The following is an 11,400-nucleotide window of genomic DNA, read 5'->3' as shown; positions in this document are numbered from 1 at the left end:
TCTTGTCTGCCGGAGCCAGCTCTGTCTCCCTGTCTCCTCCTCTGTCTCCTCTTGTCTGCCAGAGCCAGCTCTGTCTCCCTGTCTCCTCTGGTCTGCCGGAGCCAGCTCTGTCTCCCTGTCTCCTCCTCTGTCTCCCTGTCTCCTCTGGTCTGCCGGAGCCAGCTCTGTCTCCCTGTCTCCCCCTCTGTCTCCCTGTCTCCTCCTCTGTCTCCCTGTCTCCTCCTCTGTCTCTGTCTCCCTGTCTCCTCCTCTGTCTCCCTGTCTCCTCCACTGTCTCCCTGTCTCCTCCTCTGTCTCCCTGTCTCCTCTTGTCTCCCTGTCTCCTCCTCTGTCTCCCTGTCTCCTCCTCTGTCTCCCAGCGGCCCGTCGCTGACTCGGTTGCCATGGTGATTTGGTGTAGTTTCCCGGATGTACTATTTTCCACCCGTTCAACATGGCGTCAGCAAAGTGAGACTTCGGCTAATGTTACACAGTTTGGCCAAAGTTAGCCCACAGCTTCTCTCTCAAACAGAGAAAAGTTTATTTCCATACCGCGGTGGCAGCTGGAAAAGGGTTTTCGGGGTGAGTAAGCCCATTTGTTTTATAATAATTGTTACTTACAGCGTTATGTGCGCTAGCTTGTGGCGCGTCTCTGCTCCCCGTTTAGTTGCTAACAGTGGCTAACGTTAGCTGCTTTCAAGTCTGGACAGCCTGGGTTTAAGGGGGACCAGAGTAGCCTCCTTCGGTCTGATCTGTGTGTGTTATGTGAAGAATGCCTTACAGCGAGGGGCAAAGCTTGTAGTTTTCTAGATACGACCAAAGCACAAGGTGATGGGTCACTTGTAAAAGTGGTTCCAACAATAAAAAGCCGCAGCTCTGGTCACCGAACCAAGCTAATTTTACATTAAAGCCGTGTTTCTTTGCTAAGACCCTCTAAGCTCACTTGACGGCTTAATGGCAAATCCAGCTGGTTCTGGTTACATTGGTTGTTCTTGTTTGTCTGTCAGCTATCACCGGACATCTCGGCCAACTGGTCTTCATTGCCATTTCTCTATTAGTGATATTACAATGCATAATGTCCGGGTACGTTTAACCGGTGGCTGTTAATCACGGCCAGGTAACGTTAAAACTTTCATTTTCACCTGTGAAGCAGGAATGTGGTTGCGTGTCTGGGACAGGCTGAGGGAGGAAAGAGGATATTGTCTGTCTGAGATTTGATTAAGTTGCCCTCCCCCCCCCTTGACCACACTTTTTATACTGTAAAAGTAATTTCTTGTCAAATCCTTTGGTCTTTAATGTTACCCCCTTCTTCCTTTTCTTTAACTAGCAGAAATGAATATGTGTGTTAGGCTTGAGGCTGTTATATGTGTGCAGTGTGTGTGTGCGCTGGTGGAAAACAGATTTTATGTGCAGTTAGTTTGTCAGCAAGGTTGTGCGAATAGTGCTGGGCAAACCACACATTCCTGGGATGCCAGAGCTATATGGAGGGGTCACTGTTCTCTCTCACGTACACACCATACTCCAGCAGTCTTATCAAAATCAACCCCCAACTCTACATCATGCTCTGCAAGTTATTCAGCAAGGTTAACTATCAGGAAGAAACTGGGTGTCATGTTGGGAAATTACCAAGAGATACCGGTCAGATGACAAGTTGTACTGGTAGATCTGTATCAGCAGATTACATATTTGAGAAGTATATATTTGTAAGGTAATTCTATTAATACCTGACATTTAGCTCACTAGCATCTTCTTGTGTAGTCTTTATGTGGTAGTAATTGTGGAAGAGTTCATATTGTCTGCTGTGTAGTTTCATCTAACTGGCTGTATGTAAAATGAAAACAAACATACAGAAAACGCAGGAACCCTGCCAATTTTAGACAGTGACCATCAGTTTCACTGGTTGATGACACCTGTTGCTAACAGGCGCTATCAGCTGTAGCTTCTATAAATAACAGAGTTTATGTTGTTAGGAAATAAGCCACTTTTTCTTAAAAATGTTAGAACCTTTTTCGAGCGTGGAGGAAAAAAATTAATATTTGAACTGTAATGAAATGTTTGAATTAAAAATGTACAGACTATAAGCACAACAGACCGTTTGAAGTAGTTTGCCTTGTGGTCCAGCAGAGGCTTGACCTATTGGATGATCAATAAAGGAGGACAGCAAGCAAAGCTCAACCCATTTTGGAAACCTAGGTTTGGAGGAGGGGTGTTTGTGGTGGATCACAGTAGGGAAGTCAAGTCATGAAGGCAGAGACGATCAGGATGACGACTGTTGACAGACGTGTCCAGCAGGGGGTGGAGCTGAAGGCAGGATGGATGTTGTTGTTAGTTTGATGCAAGCTGACTTGAGGGGCTCTCAAAGAGAGAGAGACAAACACAGCTGCTGTTCAGGTGTCTTCCATGAACTCCAAACAGCTTTCACATCGACATACGAGGTGGCAGCTAGAGGCTAAAGCTATGAATTATCATATTAGCAGCAAGCACTGAAAGCTGGGGACATAATTTGACGCCCTGTTATTACCCTGCGTGGTAATTTATTACCAAGCATTAAATTGTTAGTCTAATTTTCTGTGTCAAAAGAAAAAAAATCATTTTCTGGTGTGGTCTGAATGAAGGGAGAGAAGAGGTTTATTCCCCCTCTCAAAAATAAAAGATCTATTTCTTATCAAACACATTTTACGCTGGAGACACATTAGATTGCAGTATGTTTAGTAGGTTGTTCACATAACACATTGAGTTTAAAGGACATTTATTAAATGTGATAATAATGTCAGCTTGTAACTTGTAAATCAGTTCATTGTTGAATTGTAACTAGTTGATTGTTAACAGTTTTCAAGCACATTAATCACAGCTTAGCTGCTTCCTTTTCAGACAAGATGAGTAATTTATGATGGTTATTTAAAATAATTTCAGAATTTTTATCAAGGGAATGATTTGATAATGAAAATCATCATTTGTTGGTGTTTTTTTGTGATTTGTATCTAAATGTGCTGTTGCATTATACGCTCCCACAATTGTCTGGTTTTGTTCTGGCCTCTTTGTGTCCTTGCTGGTTGAGGTTATGCTGTAGTGGATGAGCAAGCTTGGAAACATTAAAAGTCTCTCATCTTTCTCCTGGTATCAGGTTTCATAGAAAAAGATGGCATTTGCTTGAAATAGAAGGGGGGGTTGACTGTGTCAGAGAGAAATGGAGCTGAATGATATGGGAGAAAGTGAAGAGAAAGAGGGTGAGAGAGAGAGCAAAGATGAAAGTGGACACTTTTTCTCTGCATGCAGGTAAGTCTGGGTGTTTGTGGAGAGTCCAGAGAGAGAGAGTGAAGGGGGGGAGGTGCAGAGCCAGCACTGGGCCAGATTCAGTTCAAGGCTAACAGCCAAACAACCACATCTGCAGAGAAAACCCCCGACTCCACCTCATATCAGGGGAGTGATGGAGAACAAAGTTTTGGAAGAGAGAGCAAGAAAAACTTTGTGTGGATTAACTTACATTCTTTGTTTCTCTCTGTTTTACTTTGTTTTTGCCTATTGTCTGGTCTTGATTTCTTTTACTTTCAAATTTTTGGCAGGTTAGTTTATCAAACCATACATATAATAAGATATTTTATGTCTGCAGTAGGTCTCGGTGATATGGCCAAAAATGTAGTCATGATAAAAAAAATTTCATATCATGCTCAGTTGATGTCAAATTATTATTTTCAAAGTTAAAGTTTAAAGGCTGATTTTTGCGCCTGAGTTTAAACTTTTCTTTATGGTCAAAACAAGAAAAACACTTAATGCCAAACAGCTGATCACTTCACAAATCTGTGTTTGAACATTCAAAACAGTTATGATAAAATCTTTTTTCAACAAATATGCACGAGTAAAATTCAGTTAAAAAAAGATTCAGTCCTTTTTCCTCAACAAAATAAATATCTTAATAGAGAAATTAAGTGCTAATTCAATAATATATTGAACATTTGTTATTCTTATTGAGAAAAATTATATTGCGATAAATATAATTTTTGTTTTATTGCCCAGTGCTAGTTTATTTATTTAATTATTTAATGTTTATTTGACAGGGACAAATGCATAGAACATTGCTTTATAAAGACTACAAAGTAGATGCCATGCATACAGGTTTCTAGCCATGACTAATTTGCAACCCCTGTCCCTGGTTAGAGTTATAAAATTAAAACAGAGATTACAGAGTATTCAGTTTAAAATTTACAACCATTAAAATACATACAATAAATACATCCCATACATAGTCTGAAGAAACAAGAGAAATGAATGGATAACAGCAACAATTGCTCAGTAACTTATTAAAAATGATCCATAACATTACCTGTGGAATTCAACTCTTGTAAGTATTTGAAGACAGAGGATCAAGCTAAGCTGACTGGTAACGGATTGAATAAGCCCTGGGTGAAGAAGAAAAAGAGTAGGAAAAAGATAAAACATGTCATATCAGACCCTATATTATGATTCTTCCCTGTAACGGGGAGAAAGGGCCAGGCTTATTGCCTTAGAGGAAAGAAAATCCTCTCTGGAATGACTGCAGCAGCCAACGTCAACACAGCTCTCTAGGTGCTCAGGAACAGAGGCAACAATAATGAATAATATAAATATTTAATCTCATAACAGTAGCCTCTTTGAGACTTTCAACCACCAAGAGTTTCACTTTGCACGGTGTATAGAGAGTTAAAAATCAGAAGAAGAATTTGATATGTAGCTAGAGATCAGCTTGTCTGTTATCAAGGCCACACAATGGCAAAAAACAAACAGAGGTTTGTTCTGCCTTTCCTGCTCAAACATTTTGGTTAAAAATCTTAAAGCAAACTTTTCCTCTTCTCATTTTTGTTTCTCTGTCTTCATATTTTGATTCTGAACAAAACCTCATCAATTGCGTTGATGTTATAGTTCAGTTCAGTACATTGATGATTATTTTAGGTAGTCAGGCTACTTTGTGTTTGTAAAGTAGAGGCTCAGCTGATGAGTTGCTGAGAAGCTGACCTTCCCTTTCAATGGTTTTCAAAGATTCCTGTATTTCTTTTAGAGCCCAGATTTGAATGTGTTACATCATTAAGAAGCCATTATTATTTATCTTTTGTTTTGACAGTGATGTGAACTCTGGTTTCTCAACTGCAGATTGAGTGGTTGAAAGAGAGACATTAATGCATTAATAGATTAGTATATTGACAGAAAATAAATCCTAACTATTTTTATAATCAAATGGCTGGATCCCACATCTCAAACATTTATATGACTGTAAATTGTGGACAAAATATACACTATAAAGACGTCCCTTTGAGCTTCACGAAATTGTGATGGGCGTCTGGCACTATTTCTGACATTTTACCAAACAACTAATTGATTAATCAAGAAAATAATCATCAGATTAGTCATTAATCATTACAGCCCTAAATAATTGTTTTATATAATAATATCTTGTATAATAGCACACTCTTCAGGTTAACGTCTACCCTTCTACTCAGCGAGTCTTTTACTTTGCTCACAGCGACAGAGTGAGGAGTTTTTGTTCATGTGTTTGCACGTACAGTTATTCTATTCACAGCCAAATATTCAAGCTTGGACCTGCACGTTCCCAGTGACCGCGTTTCACCTCAGTTGTTCTGGTGTTGCAATGCTAGTGAATGGCAGTGTGTTACAGTGGGAGGTGAAACAACAAGAGAGAAGAGGCTGCTTTTTTTGTTGCTGTTTTTTTGCACTCCGATAACACTGGAATAGTCTGGATGCCACATGCAGACCTTTTGTTGCAGTGCTCTGTAAATAAGTACATAACTCTTTCTCAGCATCCTTTGAATCATTATTTACCTCTACCTCTAAGTGCTGTTAACCTAAATCAGTAAGATTAATACCACTTGAAAACTGCATAAACCTACATTAAGAAATGTGACAGTAACTTTTAAATAGGACTGGATGATATGACCAAAAATGTTATCAGGATATATTGATAATTATCACGATAAGTATAAAATCTTTCGAGTTTAATGGCTGATTTTTACTCCTGAGTGAAAGTTGAAGAAACCTGATGGTTAATTGTGGTTTAAACTCTTCTTTATGGTCAACACTTGAGGCCAAACAGTGGATCACTTCACAAATCTGAGGTAGAACATTCAAAACACTTATGATAAAATATTTGTCAGCAAATATGTACGAGTAAAATTAAGTAAAAGCTTTTTTCGGTCATTTTTCCTCAACAAAATAAACATCTTAATAAAAAAAAGTCCTAATTTGTGGATGATTCAAGTGAATAAAATCAAACATTTATTGAATATTTATTGAACATTTGTTATATAGTTATTGAAAAAAACTATATCAGAATAATTATGCTTATTGTTTTATTGTGCAGCCCTACTTTTAAAGTTTTTCACAGTTTAGTTTTTCTTTTAATGTTTTTTTTGTTTGTGCTGAACTATGATGATCTTTTTATATATGCGTTACTCCTCTCAGAGTCTCCATATGGTTGAAACAGCTTACCATGCTTCCTAGAGGTTCATTACCAGTTGTAAAGCTCTGATTCGCACTGTGACGTCTCGGGTAGGATGGTCTGCTCTGGTCATTGGTACATCTTAATTTGTAAGGCAATTCTTTGTCTGCTACCATCGTACCTATGTGTTCCTATCATGCAGAAAAGTGGCAGGCAGTACTCTTAGCGTTCTCCGATTTTCTTTATGCTAAAATTCAAAAGCTTTTAAGTAAAAAATGAAATAATTAGAGGCAGATTCCTTTAAGATATAAATGTTTTTAATTTATCAAATTGTGAAGCTGAGCTGACTCTTTTGAAATGAGAGCTCAATATGCTTGTCACCTTTTGTTTGTACCTTTGTGTTTTTATTCATGCTGCGGCCTGTCTTGGCCAGGTTCTTAATTACAAGACTCTCCTGGTTAAATATAGAGCTATAAATAAATAAATAAGATTGCTGAGGGAACCACTGGCATGAAAATGTCCAAACTTTGAAAACCTATCGTCCGTAGACTTCACTTGCTCGTGAACAACACAGAGGCAGATGCTGAAGAGGGAGAAAAGTGTTTCCTTGCAGAACTGTTTTGCAGATGATGGAGTGTTGACTGGCCTCACTAATGATAGGGAGATTGATATGATGTTTGACAAGATGCAGTTTTTGACAAGATGCCATCACCATGTAATGATGGTGCTACTGAGTCATGTGTTCTACAGTATGCTTTGATGTTTAACTTTGTGTTTATGGGACATCAACAAGTGATGACGAGTGTAATTATTGTCAACCGCAATATGATTTTGATCATGAGTACATTTATATGAAGCATTCAGGATATTACCTGTCTTAACTGTAGACTATAAAACTTGGATGTAGTGTCCATGACGTCACCCGTAGGTTTCTAAAGAGTCGTTGTGAAGCTCAGCTTATGTTGCTGGCTGCTTTCGATCAAAGCAGCAAAAAGTATTAAAGTGACACTTTGTTCAATAAAAATTGGTCTGTATGCTTTTCTATTGAATGTTACAGAAGGGAGGAGGAATGGCACACAATGCAGTCAGAGTAAACAAGTTAGATCAACACTAGATGCACGGCTGATATGCAACACCTTACTGTTCCCAATGTATGGGAGTACATGTGTACCATAAACACACCCTTAAGTTTTTTCTTTCAATGTTTATGTAAAAACTAAAATTGGTGCGATGTTGCATTGTAAGTGACAGGTCTTTAAATGCATCAGATTAATTTGATTAAACTCTATTTGGTACAGTGAGACTGCCTGTACTTTGGATTCTTGGTCTTGACCAGAGACTCAAAACCCTTGTTTTGTTTTTGTTTCAGCTTGCATCCATAGCTGCGCTCATCTAGCAGAAGATCTTTGATTGTTTTGTATACCTGTACTCTCTCTCTCTTTAAATGTTTTAGTGTATGGTGACCTTTAGCATCCCGTTCATCATTGAACTTGTAGGCAGCTCATGAATGCCCTGTAGCAAACTTCAGTAAGTGCAGGGGAAGCAAAGGTCTGAAGGTCTTGTGCACAGTCAAACTAGCTGGCCCCGTGTCTGTATGTGTGCTGAAGTATGTGTGAGCTTGCTTGTGTGCTCTCGCTGCAGTCTTTATCGCCGTCCACATTCCACAACCTGGAAGTCAGCCCTCATTGGCTGCAGAACCACACGCTTTGTTTGAACTCAGCCTCGGGATTGGCTTGTTTGTGTGTTTCTGGCTCTGATACGTTGAGTGAAGCTCTTTCCTGCTGTATTGACAACAGGCCTTTTCCTTATTGATGACACGTTGTAGTCTGTTGGATAGTCGATAATAGATGAGGAAACAAATGGACATGTTTTACAGTACTCAATTAGGCTGGCTGTGATGAGGACCTACTATTATAATCTGATCAGATTTCTTTTCTTTAATGTATGTTTTGATGTTAAATTCAAAGAGAATACGGACGTTTATTAAAATGTTAAAGCAGCAGGAATATTTGCTCAGTTACTAATAGTAAATAAATGAACTGGTAGGCTGAAATAACCACTGTGCTATTTGTACTGTTAAACATTGGTTAGTATGGCAATAAGACATCCATAAAAACTAGTATGCAACGTTTAGTTTTATTTAGGAAGCCACTCAGGATGAAATGTAGAAGAGGAGGTTTGTGTAATGATTTTCTGTTTCTCTGCAAGTATCCCTTTCTTTGAAGTATCCCTCTGAGAGCGGTGTTTATCCACCTGTTTTACCTCCATGTGTGTTACTTTAAAGTATGCAGCTACTTGTGGTGATTAGACTGGCATAACTCCATGAGAAGCTATGCGGGCCACAGAGTTAAGAATTAATTTAAGCATTTAAGTTTGTGATTTAAAACTGCTGTCACGATTGGTAGGCCAGTGTTGTTGTTTTTTTTGTTTACAATGTGTTTTGTCATTTAGCCTTGACTCACAGCTATGTGTGTGTATCGTAATATCTGTCCATCGGTGATGGATCTGTTTATATTAGCAGGTAGAAACGGTATTTCACGGTACCCTGCTCTGATCAAACAGCTGTGAATAGCAATCATTGAACCATACTGTCAGAGGCTGTCAAAGTGAGTCATATTGTTTAAAAGCTTATCTGTGAAAATATTATACATCCGCCTCATTATATTACATGTGATAATTAATAATATTTGCATTTGGGGCATTCATGTGCTGTTAATTGATTGAATTGAAGCAGTGAATATATAATACTGTAATGGTCGGTCTGTGGTTTTTATCAGATCAGTAGATCAACTTTAACTCCACCTAAATACCATTCAAATCTACTAGAGCTGACACAATCCATTATTACAACTGCTTTGAATTGTTTAAGTAAATTTTTCTCTGTGTGATATTGTAAACTGAATATCTTTAGGTTTAGGACTGTTGGTTGGACAAAACAGTTCCTCTGAGGGTGTCACCTTGTTGCTAATGTTAATTTTGGATACCTCTTAACTTAATAAAATAAAGCCTACAGTTCTCGCACAGAAACTTTAATTCAAAACTCATTTGTGCATTTATAAATAAATAGTAACATAATCACTTGTGTGGAGAGCAAAACACTGTACATTATGTAGTTTTAAATGTTAGTACATAGGTTAAGATTTTTACTATAATAATAATAATAATAATAATAATTATAATAATCTTTATTTATAGAGCACATTTCAAAAACCATGTTAGAACCATTTTCATATTTCAAGTTATTTTGCAATTAGTATTACCATACTTTAATAAAAAGTACAAAAAACCTTGAATAATATATATAAACATTATTTTTACACCAAGTTCGTCAACTTCAGATTGCGTAAATTTCATCTTTGTTGGCACTTTTTGACCGATCTTTTAAAAACTAACCATATTGAATCATATATCATTTGAAAGTTTGTTTTCTAGAGCACAATGTTAGCTTATTAAAATGTCATATCTATAAGAGAGGTGTTCACGTCACAAACAGTAATTTTTTTGTCGTAAATCGTAAAGTGTGTTTGTATTGCGTTAGCATATCTTTAAAAGATGTTTTCTCAAAATGTCATTTCCTGTATGCCAAGTCACCTTCTCACCTTCAAAGCAGTTAGAGCATCATAATTTTACACTGTTTCTTAGGCATGATAGCAAGACATTTACAGAGGGTTTTTAAATGTCTTTTATCATTCTCATTTTTATGTGGCATTTTATCTGTACAGCTGTGGGGAAAAAAGGGTCCATAACACACCAGTGGTATATTTTCAATAAATCAACGAAAAATCAAAATTTTGTTCAACTGTTTTGTAAATGTCTGGCCTTTTGGTATATTATCACAATTTGACTGTGGTGTCTCACCTTAATTGAAAAATGTATCGGCAGGTTAATTGATGGGAAGCAACAAAAATAGTTGCAGCCCTAAAGTCAACCTAGAGTCACATCACCTGACAGTACAGGTATACACACCTGTGATGGCAGATTAATTACGCGTGACAGGCAAAACTTGTCAGTATTTGTCAAATAGACCCGTGTTAATCTCTCTCTCTCTCTCTCTCTCTCTCTCCCTCCCTCCCCCGTGACGTCATGATACTGGGCCGCGTTTTGCTGAAACCATAGGAATGCGACACACTTTGTATTTACAGCCCTAAGCTACAACACTTACATTTTTCAGTATGTGTGTTTTTACGCTAACGTCCCGTACCTGTCACGGCGTCCGATTCAGTTTTACATGAAGCTGTAACGACGCTTCCGAGTTTAATTTTCTTCACGGAAACAACTTTGTTTCTGCAGGCAGGGACTCTGTTTTTTCCCTCCTCGTCCTTAGCTGCGTTTCCGTCATGAGATCAGGTGGATAGCGTGTTGCTGCTGGCAGAAACAGTACCTGCGGCTAAAAGTGAGTATTCCCGACAGCAAATAATTTAGTTTTATACACGTTTATATCGCTGGATTGTATTTTAAGTCCCGGTGCGTCGTGCGTAAAGCAAGTTAAGAGTTGGAGTTGTACGTTACAACTTCTGATAGGACTGTGCTGGCGCTCCTGGGACCGAGTGGATTTTAATCTGTGCCTCAACAACAGCAGTCTGTTGTTAAAATCTCACAGTAGGGATTAACTGTGAGTCCGGGGGAAAAAAAGCATAGTAACTTTATTGTTTGCCTGGTGGGAAGGGAGGTAGCGATCAGCCAAGCAGGGAACTGACTGTCTCCTTTAACTGTCCTCCCTCCTCTCCCTGACTGTTGCCATTCAGACCTGCTACCGACTGCTCATATTTGTGACTGTCAAGACAGCTGTTGGACTCCCGGTCATCTGTCTCTTTGCACAAGTGTTTGTGACACATGGCGATAAGAGGGGGTTAGTGCGACCTTGTATTAAACGTTGGTAGGAAGTTTGGTACTTGTGCCCTCATGTGCAGGCAGTTTGTGTCATGCATTTTATTTAACAAATGTTATTTAACAAAAGGGGGTAGTTTGGAGTTCCTAGTCTGATATAAGATTCA

General features: G+C 38.4%; 1 protein-coding gene and 1 long non-coding RNA gene across 4 annotated transcripts in view; one reads left to right on the top strand and one right to left on the bottom strand.

The window, feature by feature from the left end:
- LOC123985542 overlaps window positions 1-4,503 on the bottom strand; it is a 7,698-nt gene extending 3,195 nt beyond the window's left edge. The window contains exons 1-2 of the long non-coding RNA XR_006828702.1: window positions 4,301-4,503; window positions 2,072-2,280 (exon numbers count right to left, since the gene is read on the bottom strand). This is a non-coding gene — a long non-coding RNA (uncharacterized LOC123985542). The remainder of the gene's footprint in view (window positions 1-2,071; window positions 2,281-4,300) is intronic.
- pak4 (p21 protein (Cdc42/Rac)-activated kinase 4) overlaps window positions 409-11,400 on the top strand; it is a 42,215-nt gene continuing 31,223 nt past the window's right edge. For 2 of the 3 annotated variants that reach the window (XM_046073137.1, XM_046073135.1), the window contains exon 1: window positions 409-561. The gene's annotated coding sequence lies outside the window, so the exon portion shown is untranslated. Of the gene's footprint in view, window positions 562-10,510; window positions 10,800-11,400 lie in introns of those variants that run through there. The other variant, XM_046073136.1, reaches the window with a different exon arrangement.

Source organism: Micropterus dolomieu, linkage group LG17 (assembly GCF_021292245.1).
Source record: "Micropterus dolomieu isolate WLL.071019.BEF.003 ecotype Adirondacks linkage group LG17, ASM2129224v1, whole genome shotgun sequence".
Taxonomy (NCBI): domain Eukaryota; kingdom Metazoa; phylum Chordata; class Actinopteri; order Centrarchiformes; family Centrarchidae; genus Micropterus; species Micropterus dolomieu.
Note: the sequence above shows the minus strand (reverse complement) of the source record. Positions and strands in the feature narration are given on the sequence as shown.